Below are 16,059 nucleotides of genomic sequence, written 5' to 3' on the forward strand. Positions count from 1 at the left end.
AATTTGATTAAATGCTCCTAAATCTTATGACACAGATGAGAAGTTATGTTCAGAGACATCAAGAAATTAAATATCACTCTTTATATTTCATACAATTATTTGTATTTCTACTTTTGAAGCTAAGTAAACTTTCACAAGATGTGAAATTTCTAGGAAGGAAGGACACTTTCCCCATTTTGTAAACATGGTTCAGAGTCAAAATTATGTGACTCCTATGCTGATTCTAATATAACTCTCAGCATATTATGCCATGAAGAGAGAAGGGCTTCTAAAGTGGTACCAAAAATAAGCAGTGGAAAGACTAGTAGCATTTACTCTATAGCGGATGATGAGATTAGAAGAAGGCCTTGAAGAGATGACCTAATGGCCTTATGCAAAGTATCAAACATGCACATCAGGGCGTTGCTGCTTAAATTAATATGCTTAATCAGTAACAAAGGACACATGGACACTCTCAGTATGTGAGGCCAGCATCCATTCTGCACAGCTATGTACAGGCAGATCGCCAGATGCCTTGGTGCTTTTCATTTCTGAAAGTTACCATCAGCACCAAAAGCAATATTGACCCACAGCATCTGTATGAAGCATTGGGATATCCACGTGCCATGCTTCCAGGTGGGCACAGTCCATCAGGCCATATTTTGATAACGATATTTTGATAAAGATTCATGGATATAATGTTAAAGGCTGTCATCCTACCCACTTCAAAAACACTATTCTCAGAGCTTCCAGTTGGTTCTATATGGAAAGACTCACTTTTGCTTCTCGAGTTCACTTTTGGAGTCTCTCTGGGGGTCATACAAACAATATCTATCTACACCATGTTTTAAAATGTGGGCACTAGAGACATTATTATGATGTCACAAGCCTGTATCTTTTTGTAGATAAGTCCAAGAAATACTTGCAAGACACACACAAACAAATCCTGATAATTTCAAAAATCTTCAGAAATCCCACTTGGTGCTGCTGAAGGTGAAATTTCACCCAGGCTATAATTTTCCCATACTGCACTCCAGGGCCAGTAGAGAGCCTTCTACTTTACCGAATCTATTCTGAAATTTCCCAGCATATCAAGGGCAACCACATGAATAAAGAGCACTGCTCAGCGAGAACCTGACGCAGAGTGGAAGTGAATGTGGTACTGAGATTTATGAAGTTTGGCATCTAAAAGAAACTTCCATGGACCTCTTTAGTGATCTTCGTGACCACACCTAAGAAATAAACAAGAGGCTTCCAGCTTTCCCAGATGTATGAGAGTCTATGCCAGAAAACGCAAATGTCTCTAGGATTATCATCCTGTAGGGGATTTGCTTGAATCCCCAGCAGCTGTAAAAGAAGCCCACAGGAGACAGATTGCCAAGCCATTTTTTATTTCAGGGGGTTATAAAGTTGCCCAACAGTTAAATCTTTCCAACACCGCCTTAGTGAAGATACCTGTAGAGCCTGACCATTTCCTGTTGTCTCTTTCTTATGCTATGTCCTTGTGCCAATTCATAAATGACTATACCTCTATGATTTGTTGGAAGGGTGATTTTTTTTAGAATCACCTACCTAATAGAGAAGAGGGCTAAAACTGTCATTGCCTACTTTAATTCAGCATTCATTCACAAGGAAGTATAATCTACTTCATTGCTTAAATTAATGTTTAATCAGTAACAAGGAATTCCTTTATTTTAGCAGCACAGAACAGAGACTGGAACCATCCTGGAGCTGATAAGCTCGCTGAATTGAGTAGGGGATTTGCTCCTCAGGTGTATATTGCAGAGACTACTTCTGGGGACCTCGATCCATCAGGGCTAATGTTCTTCCCCATCTCAGAAGCATTACACAGAAAGCTAGAACAGTACCAAAATCAATGTTGATGTCTTAAGGAACTCATGCTTGTTTACTTCCTCAAAAAGGCAGGTAAATATGAAGCCATTTTTAAAAGAGCAGTCCATTGTTTGACCAATTGAGACAGACCATGTGAAAAAACATCAGTGAGCTGTCTACAACAAACATAGTTTGATGGCTTTAAGACACTTTCTTACTGCTGAGATTTCAGTAGCCTGTGACAACACCTCTTTTCAAAAAACTGAACAAGCCCTCTAAGCTGGGAAGGATGGAGCCGCTTGTGTGAGTGTGTGCAGTGTAATTGTGAATGTTCAAGAGCAACAGAGCCCATGACAACAATAAATTTTTTTAAAAATCCCACCAAGTATGACATCTCTGAATCTCAGCCTCTTTAACATGGTTCAAAATGTATTTTGCAGGCTAAGGGAAGCTGTGCCACCATAAGAAAAAGTCATGGTTCTTTTTCAAAATGCTTGGGACTAATTACAGGTAACACTGGCCCCACAGATGTCCATGAACCAAGCACTCTTTTTTTCTGTAACCTTGCGTGATGCTGCCATAGTCTCCAAGGGTACCTGTGCTGATTGTGTTCATTTCCTGGGGCTGCCATAGTAAATTACCACGAAGTAGATGGCTCAAAAGAGCAGAAATTGATTATCTTACATTTCTGGAGGTCCCTAGTCTGAAATCAAGGTGCCAAGAGGACTTCCGTAGCCTCTAAGGGAGAACCCTTCCTTGACTTTTCTGGCTTTTGGTTGCTCCAGGCATTCCTTGGTTTGTGGCAGCATAATCTAATCCTAATTTTCATAATAATAGAATACTCCATAATTCTAATCTTCATTTTTTTAATGACCTTCTCTATGTATCTTCTCCTTCTGTCTCTTATAAGGACACCGTCACTGAATTGAAGAGCCAACCCAAACTAGGATGATCTCAGCTCAAGATCTTTACCTTAATTATATCTGCAAAAGACTAATTTCAAATAAGATCACATACTGAGGTTCTGGGTGAGCATATCTTTTGGTGGCCACAATTCAACCCACTGCAGTAGACCTAAACACAGCTGCATGAACACAAGCTGCACACTTGCTTATGCCTCCCTGGAGGGTCATGACTGTCTTTTCTTTGAGACGGTGTTATAAGTACATTCCCACAGGGAACTGCTACCATATCTTCCTGAATCCATGTGGCAGAGTCATGTCTTGCTATGTGATGGGAAGCCCAAAACTTTTGGAATTACTTCTGCAAATATCCTGACAGAGAAAAAGTATGTTCTCAGGTGTATTTGATGATCTAGTTTTTGCTGTCCTTGAGATTGCTCTCAATACTCTAAAGGGAAACATCCCCCCGATAGCACACTGTTTTCAGATTTTGAAAATAATGCAGGAATGACCAAAGATTTGGGTAGTACTACAGCCCCCTTAAAACAACAAAATGTCCATGGGGCAAGAGGAAGGTTTTTTTGTATCCCAAAGCTTAGCCCACCTTTGCTTCCAACCCCTGAGCAGTCAGTGATGAAGGGTCCAGAGAAGCTGTATTTAGTGAAAAACTAAAGAATACACCTGCTGAGGAAAACGTGGTCACCACCATTACCCATATCATATGGATATGAGCATTAAAAAGCCTTAAATACTCTGAGTGTCTGAAAAAAAACTTTTAAGAAAAGACATAATGAGTCCGTACTTCAACAAAGCTCTATGTTTCACACCAGAGTAAACAAGAAAAAGAGACTACACCTTTTTTTGAACTGAGATATCCATCAATCAACTTTTACCTAACCCAGCATAAATCAACCATATAAAAAAAATACAGAGCTGCTTCTGAACAAGATGAAGCAGGTATAGAGGTTAATGTATGGCCAGAAGGGCCATTAGAATGCAATAGGACGCACAAAGCTGCTACCCCTGACAACGGGGACTTGGTCTGTTTGCCAAACAGTTGAGCACAGCTAAGCAACACCCTTAAGGGTGGGAGATATTTATGAGACTCTTATCAGAACTAAACTTTCTATTTAATATCTTGAGGAAACATGCTCAGAGGTATCAGCTGGAGCAGATGAAACTTAAATCACCAGGCAACGTTCTTCTCAGCAAAATTGCCCAGTACATTGGCTCTGAGGAAGTGAAAGATTATCCTGATATAGGTATATCAGAACTAAATATTTTGAAGAAAAAAAAATGACTTGCTTTGTCAAAAAATAGAGTTTTGTTTTCCTAAAAATAAGGGTTTTATAAGCATTGTGCTTGCCCTCCTTAAAAGGGAAAAATAAGAGGTGACAAAGGGCAGGGGAGAGAAAAAGGAGAGTCCAAGCCTCTGGGCAAGGTGGTAAAATGGGTGATATTGGGCTGATGATGGCAAGCGCTGTGGGGCTGGGCTCATGATGGACATACAGCAGAGGTCATAAACTTTTTCTGTTAAGAACAAGATAGTAAGTAGCTCAGGTTTCACAGGGCCAGATAATCTCTGTTGCAGTACTCAATTCTGACATTGCAGGATGAAAGCAGTCATCAATCACACATAAACACATGGCTGTGGCAGTGTCCCAATAAAACTTTATTTACAAAAACCAGATATGGCCCATCTACATTCATGTAGAGAAGGGATGATACAAATCATTCATGGAGTAAAAAAAAATCAGAAACAGATTCTATATTATCAATTATAGCAATTTTTTAATGTGCATATTCACAGATGACCAAACACTTCATTGGTCCATCTCTTGGTAAGCAGTGAATGGAGAAAATACTTAAAATGTTGCCCCATATCTGGATGTTTCAGTTACATGGCATTAAAATGTAACTCTCCATGTTTATATGTAGTGAAATAATGTATTCCATCTCTGAGTGACATCTGTGACAGCATCCAAAACACTATAGGTGACCATGTTAACACCATCAGCAAAAGCTCTGGCGAACCAGTATCTGCCCTCAGTTGCTCATATTAGGCAGAGAGCAGTGTTCTGGGAAGAGGAGACTGGACCATTCAGTGACTGGTCTAATGGCAAAATGTGTGATCGTGGCTTTACTCTTCATCGTTCTCAGACAGCACTTGTTCCTTTCTGTGTTGTTCCCTAGCATGCAAGAGAGTCACCTCCTGATTAAGTTCCTGGGTTCCCCACCCACATCCAGAGGCCCTAAGTCAATACCATAATCTTTAAATTCAAGAGGATTTTTATAATAATCTCCACCAATGGCGCCATTATCCATGGATGACAGAAACCAACATGAGTTCTGTTAGCAACTGCCTCTGGAATGGATTTTCCTGTTTACATTCTTGGCTTCCCTGAGGTATGCTAAACACCTTCCTACTTTCCCAGTCCACCAGGTACATAGCATTGGCTGGGGACAAAACTCCAGCAAGACCCCAATGTACAGCAAGCACCACCAGGGTCTCTCAGCAAACAGGGAAGCTGAAAGGATGTACAGTTTATAGAGTTTATGGGTAACATCTATACTATTTAGCAGTATTTTTTCTTGAAAATATGTATGTAGTCAGGGTGAAGTTTCAAAAAGTGGAAATATCTACGTCTAGCAGTGAAATATGAATGTTTCTTAATGTCCTCATTTCCTCTTTGCTTTGCTATGTATTTCTGGTTACTGGCAGCACCTTTGTAAAATTTACCTTCTTGTGTATCAGTTAGCCTTTACTGCATAACAAGCTTTCTAAAACTTAGTGGCTTTAAACAACATTGATTATTTGTCATGATTGGGTTAGTCCTTTGAATGGTTCAACTGGCTTGGGTTAGCTTGGCTCATTATTGCAGTCAGCCAGTGGCTCGGTGAGGACTGGATGGTCAAGTCCTCATACGCTCATACACTGATGACTGTCAGGCTGGTTGCTCCAGGGGGCCTCACTGGAACAATGGCTGGGACCATTGGAGTCTTTCTCCACATGGCCTTTCATCCTCTAGGGGCCCAGGCATGGCTGTTCACACAGTGGCCAGAGATGGCAAATCTAATGTGCAAGCATTTTTTTCAAAGCTTTCTTGATTTCCAATGTTAATGTCCTATTGGCCAAAACAAGTCCCATGGCAAAGGTCAGAGTCATGAGGGTGAGGATGCAGGAGGCATTACAAAATTGGGTACCACTTCTGCAACAATTTACTTGCTCTGGAAGATGTGTGAGGGTGAATGCTCACTGCAGTTGATTTGAGTGCAGGTTTAAGGAAGACCCTCGTGATTTGACTGGTCTTATTGATGGTAGTGACATGAGTGTAGGTCAGGACTACACAACTTTCCTGTACATGTCAGCTCGTCACACTTTCCTATGAATGGAAAATGAGCAGTTTTTAGCCCAAGGTCATCATCATTTCAGAGAACATAAAATTCAAATATTTTCCAATCATAACTAATGAGTTGTACCTTTTAAAGGTCCAAATCTAACTTGGTATTTTTGAACTTCAATGTACAAGTGTCATTTGCATAAGATCTTTTTAAAATTTACTTTTTAAAAAAAAATTAAATAAAACCTGTTGCTATGGACTGAATTGTGCCATCCTAAAATTCATAAGTTGAATCCCTAATCTGCAATGTGATGGTATTTGGAGAAAATGGATGGTAACTGGAGCCTTTGGGATCTAATTAGGTTTAGGTGAGGTCATGAGGGTGGGGCTGTTATGATGGGATTAGTGGCCTTATAAGAAGAGACACCAGAGAGACTCCATCTATGATATTTTGTTATGGCAGCCTGAGCTGAGTAAGACATCTATGGAGGAATAATTTGCTCATCTTGAGGTCTCCTCTCTTCCTCTTTTGGTGTCCGCTATGAAGTCTGAAAAAGCTAACTTGTTCACTTGGGGATTTTTGCTCTTCTGAGGCATAAATATCCTAAGTTTCATCAGGAGTCTTGAAACCCACCCCTTAATTTTCTATTTCTTTCTTTTCTATATTTTTAATGTGTGAGGCTTTTTAAGTATGCACCAACACATCTCCCCAGGATTATTTTGAATGCTTTTTAGTGACCTCAAAACCTTTTCTTTAAAAAGGCATTACCTTCTACAGGCAACAATAATTTATTGTACATTTCAAAAACTAAAATGGTATAATTGGATTGTTTGTAACACAAAGAAAAGGTAAATGCTTGAGGTGATGGATACTCCATTTACCCTGATGTAATTATTATGCGTTGCATGTCTGTGTCAAAGTATCTCATGTACCCCATAAATATATACAAAATATACACACCTACCATGTATCCACAAAAAATTATAATTAAAAAAAATAAATCAAATAAATAAAAAATAAAAAGAAATGACCTTAAGGTGACCAGTTTGTCTTGGTTTGCCTAGAACTGTTCTAGTTTTAGCACAGAAAGCCCTACATGCCAGGACACTCCTAGGTAGCCAGCAAGCAGGGATGGCTGGTCACCCTGCATACCCTTCAAAACAAGCCTCCAAATGAGCCCCACATATATTTAGTGTTCCACGAATATGTGTGAATCCGCAATTCTCCTCTATTTAGAAAGCCACATTTTTTTCTTTCTATTAAATAGTTCATCTTTTTCAAAATACAACTCTCAATAATATGTGTTGGTCCTGCTCAGCCTTTATTGTGATGCTGCTGCTGCTGAAAGGACAGTTGCTTACCAGCTATGGTGAGAAGTGTGAAAAGTGAGGCTCTCACCATGTCGTAGCTCCTGGCTCATGTGTTGTTGGTGATGAGATGTGCCTCAGCCAGGACATACCTCATCGGTGGCACAGGATGATTTCCAGCCAATCGATGCTACATCATAAATATGTGGATATGCAGAGGATTAAATCTTATACAGCTAGGATGCTGGTAGACTCCACATCTGTAGTTACACTCTGTAACAGGACCAGAGTGTCCCTGATGATTACATAACAGTGACCCCAGCAGGCTTTAGAGGCACCACAGGGTGGGGTCAGAACAAAGTTTAGTATGAGTTTAGTTTACAGTTTACTTGCTTAGATTAGTTTTATCTATACTAATGTACTCATTCACATTTTGTACCAAATTTTTGTTCCCCACTCTTGTGCCCTAGTTTGAACTAACATGTTCAGGGAGCATGTATCATGTTCTGGGATGCTCTAGGCAGGAGTCAGCACATTTTTTCTATAAATAGCAAGATAGTGAGTATTTTAGGCTTTCTGGGCCATATGAGCTCTGTTACGACTATTGAACTCTGCCATTGTAAAGCCAAAGCAGCCATAGGCAATACACAATGAATAGGTATGACTGTGTTCCAATAAAACTTTATTTATAAAAACAGGCAGCAGGCCAAATTTTGCCTGTGGGCTGTAGCTTGCCAACTTGTAATCTAGTGAAACATAGTCAGATGCAGGCTTCTGAAGCAAACAAATGTTAAAGTACTTTGGGGGACTGTAATAGAGAATCCAGTTTTATCCATCTTTAGACTGCTAAAGGTTTCAAATCATTATTTAGAAAGCCACATTAGTATTTTTGGGGATTGTAATAGAGAATCCAGTTTTATTCATCTTTAGACTGCTAAAGGTTTCAAATCAGTATTTGGAAAGCCACAATTAGATCTTGATCTAATTGTTCAACTTTGGGGGCCACTCCAGAAATTTCACTAACACATTGCCACACTTCTTGACCAGGGGCTTTTGGGAGCATGAGTGCAGAGCTTCTGAAGCTCATCTGGGTTAAAAAACAAAAAACTCTCTGCACTCTTTGAGTATATAAACTGGGAAGAGCCCACGTTAAAATCTTTTGCCAGGCTGGTGCAGTGGCTCATGCCTGTAATCCCAGTGCTTTGGAAGACCATGATGGGGGGATCACTTGAGGCCAGGAGTTCAAGACTCCATCTCTACAAAAAAATTTTCTTAGTTAGCCAGGTGTGTTAGCCCGTTTTGTGTTTCTATAAGGGAATAACTGAAGCTAGTTAATTTTTAAAGAAAAAGGTTTATTTGACTCACAGTTCTGCTGGCTGGACAAGAAGCATGATGCTGGCATCGGTTCAGCTTCTGGTGAGGACTCGGGGTGCTTTTACTCATGGAGAAAGGCAAGAGAAGCTGGTGTGTCACATGGTGACAGAGGGAGCAGAGAGAGAGGAGGAGGTTTTGGGCTCTTTTAAACAACCGGCTCTCATGTGAACTCACAGAGTGAGAATTCACTCATTATCATGAGGACAGCACAATGTCACTGGTAAGGGATCTGCTCCCATGACCCAAACACTGCCCACTAGGCCCAACTCCAACACTGGGGATCACATTTCAACATAAGATTTGAAGGGGACAAGCATTCAAACTGTATCCCCGGGAGTGGTGGTGTGAGCCTATAGTCCTAGCTACTTGGGAGGCTGAGGTAGGAGGATTCCTTGAGCCCTGGAATTTGAGGTTGAAGTGAGTCATGATCACACCACCGCACATTCCAGCCTGGGCAATGAAGTGAGACCCTGTCTCTTAAAAATATATGTATTTAGCCAGAATAAACATCTCATCTGAATGTTGCTCTAACACTTTTCAAATTTTGCCTTTAACTTAAAGGTTCTCATTTCTTCAACTGGTACATAGTGGGCCTTGCCAATTGTTCTCGTGTCTGGTGCCATGCATAAAAATGTTCCAAGCCTCTTTGGAATTTGCCTCAATAACATCTAGGGACCTAGGAGGGTTGACTAGGAGGCTGAGTGTTTGTAGTCAATCATAAAATCTTGAAGGCCACTTGATATGGTTTGACCATGTCCCCACCCAAATCTCATCTTAAATTGTAGCTCCCCAAATTCCCACGTTGTAGGAGGAACCCAGTGGAAGATAATTGAATCGTGGGGGTGGTTTTCCCCATACTGTTCTCATGGTAGTGAACAAGTCTCACAAGATCTGTTGGTTTTACAAGAGGTTTCGCCTTTTGATTGGCTCTGATTCCCTCTCGCCCACCACCATGTAAGACATGCCTTTTGCTTTGCTTTCCGCCGTGATTGTGAGGCTTCCCCAGCCACTTGGAACTGTGAGTCCATTAAACCTCTTTTTCTTTATAAATTTCCCAGGCTCGGGTATGTCTTCATCACCAGTACGAAAATGGACTAATACACCACTTAAACTCACCCATTTTAAGTGTCAGGGTCTTGGTAAATCATTCAACAGTCTCTACCTTAACTGAATCATTGTGAACAAAATGGACTCATTATATAAAGGCTTTTTAAAACTCACACTTTTTGAAATGTTGAAACCTACTCTCTGTTCAATTTCTCGTCCCTTTCCTCAAAATGTTCCAAAATAAAAGAGACCTCCATTTTGGCTGCCAGTGGCTCCCCCAAAATAATAAATTTCTTTTAATAGTAACTTCCTTTTAACATGTGCCACAGTTGTGTTGGAAAACTTTGTCATAAAAATAAGCATCCTTATTCACAGAAGTTAACTCTAGGGGCAAAGCACCTATTTATCACATGAAGGAAGGTTTTTTCAGACAAGACCCATCTTGGGGACATGTCCAGACAAGCTCCGATGCAGTCACTTTGGGCAGGTGGCTCCCTGGGGCTGTCTACTCTGCCACAGCTCTGCTTTAATGATCTTGCAGAATGCTCCCATAACATCTGCCAAAACATCAAACTGAGCTGTAAAATTGTTGCAAACTCCTGTACAAGTTTGTCTATAAACAGTCCAGATTTGCTATCATAAAATTAACAGCTTCCCTAGTAAAACACAACATCTGCATCAGCCCCAGTAGAGCAGGTATTTTGAGTTTGCGTTCTCCTCCTCACTAGGTGCCAGGTAAAGCAGTTCTGAGCCCCAGATTATATGGCCATCCACCAGAAGGTATTTAGAAATGAACTGCTCAACCATGGTGAGCAGGGGATGGTGGAGGCTGATGGTCCATTCACACTGTCAACCATACCTAGGTTCTTACTTTCTTGGTCAGCCACAAAACCTTAGCATAGAAAAGGAAATGACATGAAATAAAATGAATTCCTACAAAAAAGTTAAGCCAACCCTATTAATATTTATAAAACCCACCTCAACCGGAGTTTCCTGCACACCAGCTTTACTGATACATCAAAGCCCCAGATAATAATTTGTTGCACAGTCAGGGGCCAACCTCTTGAAACCATATCGGCCTACTTTTCCTTCTGCAGTGAATTCTGGGAGACTTTTTCTTTCTGTCTCTTAGACCACTAACTCATCTTTACCCAAGCCAACTTCCCTATCTAATCTACCTATTGTTTGCTTTTAATTGACCAGAACTCTGTCTCATTCTTGACAAGTTATGAGCCCTCTTTTGTAAATATTTTCTGTTGCATACCCCATTAACTCTGCTTCCTCGCATAGTTCTTGTGTTTTCATAATATTGGTGACTCTGTTTACATTAGTAGTTTTCTAAAAATTTTTTGAGATTTTGGACTGTATGCTGCTATTTTAAGTTGATGGTTTAGTTGACCACAAATGTACTTTCATTATCCAAAGAGAATTCCTATTCACCTGTGTGTGACTAGAAGTCCTGACTATGGACTGTGGTGTTTGCTGAGAGGAGGCGCCAGGCAGAGATGAGGCTGGGTGGAGTGCAGGCGGCCACATGAAGAGGGAAGGGTTCTTTCTCCAATCTTCCTGTCCACCAAATGTTTTTCTAGGAGTCTCTATCAGAACTTTCTCTGGAGGAATTTATGCCCTCGCTTTAAGCTAGGGGCAAAAGTGCCACTTCCTCCAACTTAAAGCAGAAGTTTCAAGAGGTTATTTAATCTTGTTATTGTAAAAGGAAATTAAATCTTGGAACCCTAAACTCATTAAGCCAAAGGGAAAAGTCAAGCTGGGAACTGGGTCAAGCAAACCTGCCTCCCCCTTTTTGTTCCTAAACAAGATGGCTACAAGATGAAAAGCTACACGTCTCCCCCATATTTTGCCCACAAGGAAATTCTTAGTGAGCTGCAAGATCTTTTAAGATATTTCTGTGAAAATTTCACCATGGCGATGCAAATTGATAGCTTATCTTTATAGGCATAGTCACCCTAGCCCACCACACACAAATGCATATCTGATTGTTCCTCTGCCCAATTTTGTCTATGTTATCCTATGTAAAATGCAGATTTCCTACATCTTTCCTCTGCCACATTTGTCTATGTCATTTTATGTCAAAAAAATGCAGATTCACTAAGCCAGACAAAGGCATGAATAACCGTTTTTCCTACCCCCGTCTTACATGAAAATTGTGTACTTCTTAATATCCCTCCCTTATCTCCTTGAATTTGGAGCCCTCAAATTCATCTTTGGAGAAAGGCATATACCTGTCTCCTGGGCATGTCCTTAATTTTGGCAAATAAACCTCCTAAAATGATTTGAGACTTGTCTCATCATTTTTCTTTATTGACATTATCAAAAGGCAACTCTTGGTAAAGACATATGGGTTTGCTTTATCACTCTTTCTCTCTCTCCTGTGTCTCTTCCTCAATCTCTCTTTACCTCTCTCTCTACACATTTATAACATATATATATAATTTTTATATTTATTCAGTCCTTAAAATATTTTACAGTATTATGATCATCAATTTTTATAGATGAAGCACTTTAATTGAAGGTTAAGAACTTAGTTAACTTGATCTACTTTGAAATAAGTAGGAAACTTTATACTACACCTTACCTAATGTCACAGAAATAGACTTTAAAATATATTTATATCTATTTTTAAGTGATTTGCCCCAACTAGACTTTGAATTCTATTGGTCAGGATAATAGTTCATTCATTTCTGTCACTGGTGCCCAACAGGTGCCTACCACTGGCTTCCAGATGGTAGGTAAAGTTTAACACAGAGTGTGTGCCATGAGCATGGTCTTCATTTCTGCTCAGAACCAATTAATCATCATGGCTGTAGCCCTGTGGATTAGTGCCTTGATGATAGGGACACAGAACAGCTACAGGACACCCATGGAGACCTTGATGTCCAGCAAGAGAGGGTGGGAGCCCAGTGGATACTTGCACAGGAGAGCAGTAGTACCTGGCCCAGACCGATAATGATTGTGAAAACAAATGGGATACCTCGTGGAGCTCCCTCAGGATCATTGTAGGGGGCTGCAGAAAGTGAACTTCATATGGGACTGCATGTTCTATGAGATAAGGCAATCAGCCCCCTAAAACTTGAGAATTTATTTATTTATTTCTAACTTTTAAGTTCAGGGGTACATGTGCAGGATGTGCAAGTTTGTGACATAGGTAAACAAGTGCCATGGTGGCTTGCTGCACTGATCATCCCATCACCTAGGCATTAAGCCCAACATCCATTAGCTATATGCTTCCTGATGCTCTCCTTCCTCCCAACCCCCACCCTCCTACAGGCCCCAGTGTGTGTTGTTCCCCATCATGTGTCCATGTGTTCTCATCATTCAGCTCCCACTTATAAGTAAGAACATGTAGTATTTGATTTTCTGTTCCTATATTAGTTTGCTGATACTGGCTTCTGGCTCTATCCATGTCCCGGAAAAGGACATCATCTTATTCCTTCTCATGGCTGCATAGTATTCCATGATGTATAATATGTACCACACTTTCTTTACCCAGTCTATCACTGATGGGCATTTAGGTTGATTCCATGTCTTTGCTATTGTGAACAGTGCTATGATAAACATATATGTGCATGTATCTTTATAACAGAATGATATATTCCTTTGGGTGTATACCCAGTAATGAGATTGGTGGGTCAAATTGCATTTCTGCCTATAGGTCTTTAAGGAATTGCCTCACTGTCTTCCACAATGGTTGAACTAATTTACACTCCCACACACAGTGTAAAAGCATTCCTTTTTTACCAAAACCTGGCTAGCATCTGTTGTTTTCTGACTTTTTAATAATTGCCATTCTGACTGGTGTGAGATGGTATCTCATTGTGGTTTTGATTTACATTTCTCTAATGATTAGTGATGTTGAGCTTTTTTCACAGTTTGTTGGCCATATGTATGTCTTATTTTAAGAAGTGTTTGTTCATGTCTTTTCCCCACTTTTTAATGGTGTTTTTTCTTGTAAATTTGTTTAAGTTCCTTATAGCTGCTGGATACTAGATCTTTGTCAGATGAATAGATTGCTAAAATTTTCTCCCATTCGGTAGGTTCCCTGTTCACTCTGATGATAGTTGCTTTTGCTGTGCAGAAGCTCTTTTGTTTAATTAGATCCCACTTGTCAATTTTTGCTTTTGTTGCTATTGCTTTTGGATTTTTTTTGCATGAAGTCTTTGCCTATGTCTATGTCCTAAATGATACCATCTAGATTTTCTTCTAGGGTTTTTATAGTTTTGGGATTTACATTTAAATCTTTAAACGCTCTTGAGTTGATTTTTGTATAAGGTATAAGGAAGGGGTCTAGTTTCAACTTTCTGCATATGGCTAGCTAATTCTCCCAGCACCATTTATTAAACTGGGAATCCTTTCCCCATTGCTTGTTGATGTCAGGTTTGTTGAAGATCAGATGGTTGTGGGTGTGTGGTCTTATTTCTGGGTTCTCTGTTCTGTTCCATTGGTCTATGTGTCTGTTCATATATTGGTCTGTATGTCCATGGTACTGTGCCAGTACCATGCTGTTTAGGTTACTGCAGCCTTGTAGTTAGTTTGAAGTTGGGTAGTGTGATGCCTCCAGCTTTGTTCTTTTTGTTTAGGATTGTCTCAGCTATTTGGGCTCTATTTTGGTTCCATATGAATTTTAAATAGGTTTTTTAAAAATTCTGTGAAGAACTTCAATGATAGTTTAATGGGAGTAGCATTGAATCTATAACCTGCTTTGGGCAGTGTGGCCATTTTCACGATATTGATTCTTCCTATCTGTTAGCAAGGAATGTTTTTCCATTTGGTTATATCATCTCTGACTTCTTTGTGCACTGGTTTGTAGTTCTCCTTGAAGAGGTCCTTTACTTCCCTTGTTAGCTATATTCCTAGGCATTTTATTCCTTTTATGGCAATTGTGAATGGGAGTTCATTCATGATTTATCTCTCAGCTTGCCAGAAAAGAGTACCTAGAAATAAAACTGCACACCTAAAACTACCTGATCTTTGACAAACCTGACAAAAATAGAGAGAACCAGGGAACAAGATAGCCAAGAAGAGTTCTCCCTGGGTAAAGCCAGATGTAAAGACTACTCTTGCAAAGGAACCCAACTTTAATTGGATCAGACTGGAGCAATGTATGGCCCAAAGAGTTGTCAAAAACAATGTAGTAATCAGCTAGCAATTAGAGGAGGCTACCAGTTAGATGTGATATCAGCCTGAAGCTTAACTGGGTATTCAGGGAAAGAGATAGTCCAAGAGAACTGGACCATGTATAGTCATCTCTGGGAAGGGAGGTCAGAGAAACTGTGTACATGCCTAAGGCTGTGCCCTCTGAGGAGTGACATCAGAGCATGCACACTGCATGGGAAATAGCATGCACTGAAGTAGTCAAACCATGTCACTAAATAAGTAAACAAACAAGAAAGCAAACAACAAGAATCTTCAAAGAGTTGGAAGGTTAGGAAGATCAATATTTATAGTTGCTATACTATATTATTGAAAATGTCCAGTTTTTAACGAAACATGATGAGACATGAAAATAAACTGGGAAGTATTATCCATAAATAGGGGGAAAAAAAGAGCAGACAATAAAAATTGCCTTTGAGGGACCCAGATGTTGGACTTAACAGAAAAAGACTTCAAAGCAGCTATTATAAATATCAAAGAGCTAAAAGAAAGCATACCAAAAGAAGTAAAGGAATATATGATAACATCTCACCAAATAGAGAATATCAATAAATAAAACTTATTTAAAAGAACCAAATCAAAATTTTGGAGTTGAAAAGTAGAATGACTGAAACTAAAATTCACTAAAGAGGATCAACAGTAGAGTTGAGCTATGAGAAGAAACCATCAGGCTGGGTGTGGTGGCTCAATGCCTGCAATTCCCAGCACTTTGCGAGGTTGGGGCAGGCAGATCTCTTGAGCCCAGGAGCTTGGGACCAGTTTAGGTAACATGGCAAAACCCTGTTTCTACAAAAAATACAAAAATTATCTGGGTGTGGTGGCATGCACATGTAAGTCCCATCTACTCAAGAGGAGGAGGTGAGAGAATCACTTGAGCCTAGGAAGTTGAGGCTGCAGTGAGCCATGATCATGCCACTGCACTTCAGCCTAGGTGACAAAGCAAGACCCTGTCTAAAAAAAAAAAAAAAAAGAAAGAAATATAAAAACAAAAAAAGAAAAGAAAGGAAGAAACAACAAACATAAAGATAAATCAATAGAAATGTAATCTGAAGAACAGAGAAGAAAATAAAAACAAAAACAACATGATCATCTCCATACACACAGTT

The 16,059-nt window shown here is 39.8% G+C and overlaps 1 protein-coding gene across 1 annotated transcript in view; it reads right to left on the bottom strand.

Annotated features, from left to right (window-relative positions):
• GPR141 (G protein-coupled receptor 141) overlaps positions 1-16,059 on the bottom strand; it is a 228,263-nt gene that overhangs the window by 149,832 nt on the left and 62,372 nt on the right. The window lies entirely within an intron of this gene.

This window comes from Pongo pygmaeus, chromosome 6, assembly GCF_028885625.2.
Source record: "Pongo pygmaeus isolate AG05252 chromosome 6, NHGRI_mPonPyg2-v2.0_pri, whole genome shotgun sequence".
NCBI lineage: Eukaryota > Metazoa > Chordata > Mammalia > Primates > Hominidae > Pongo > Pongo pygmaeus.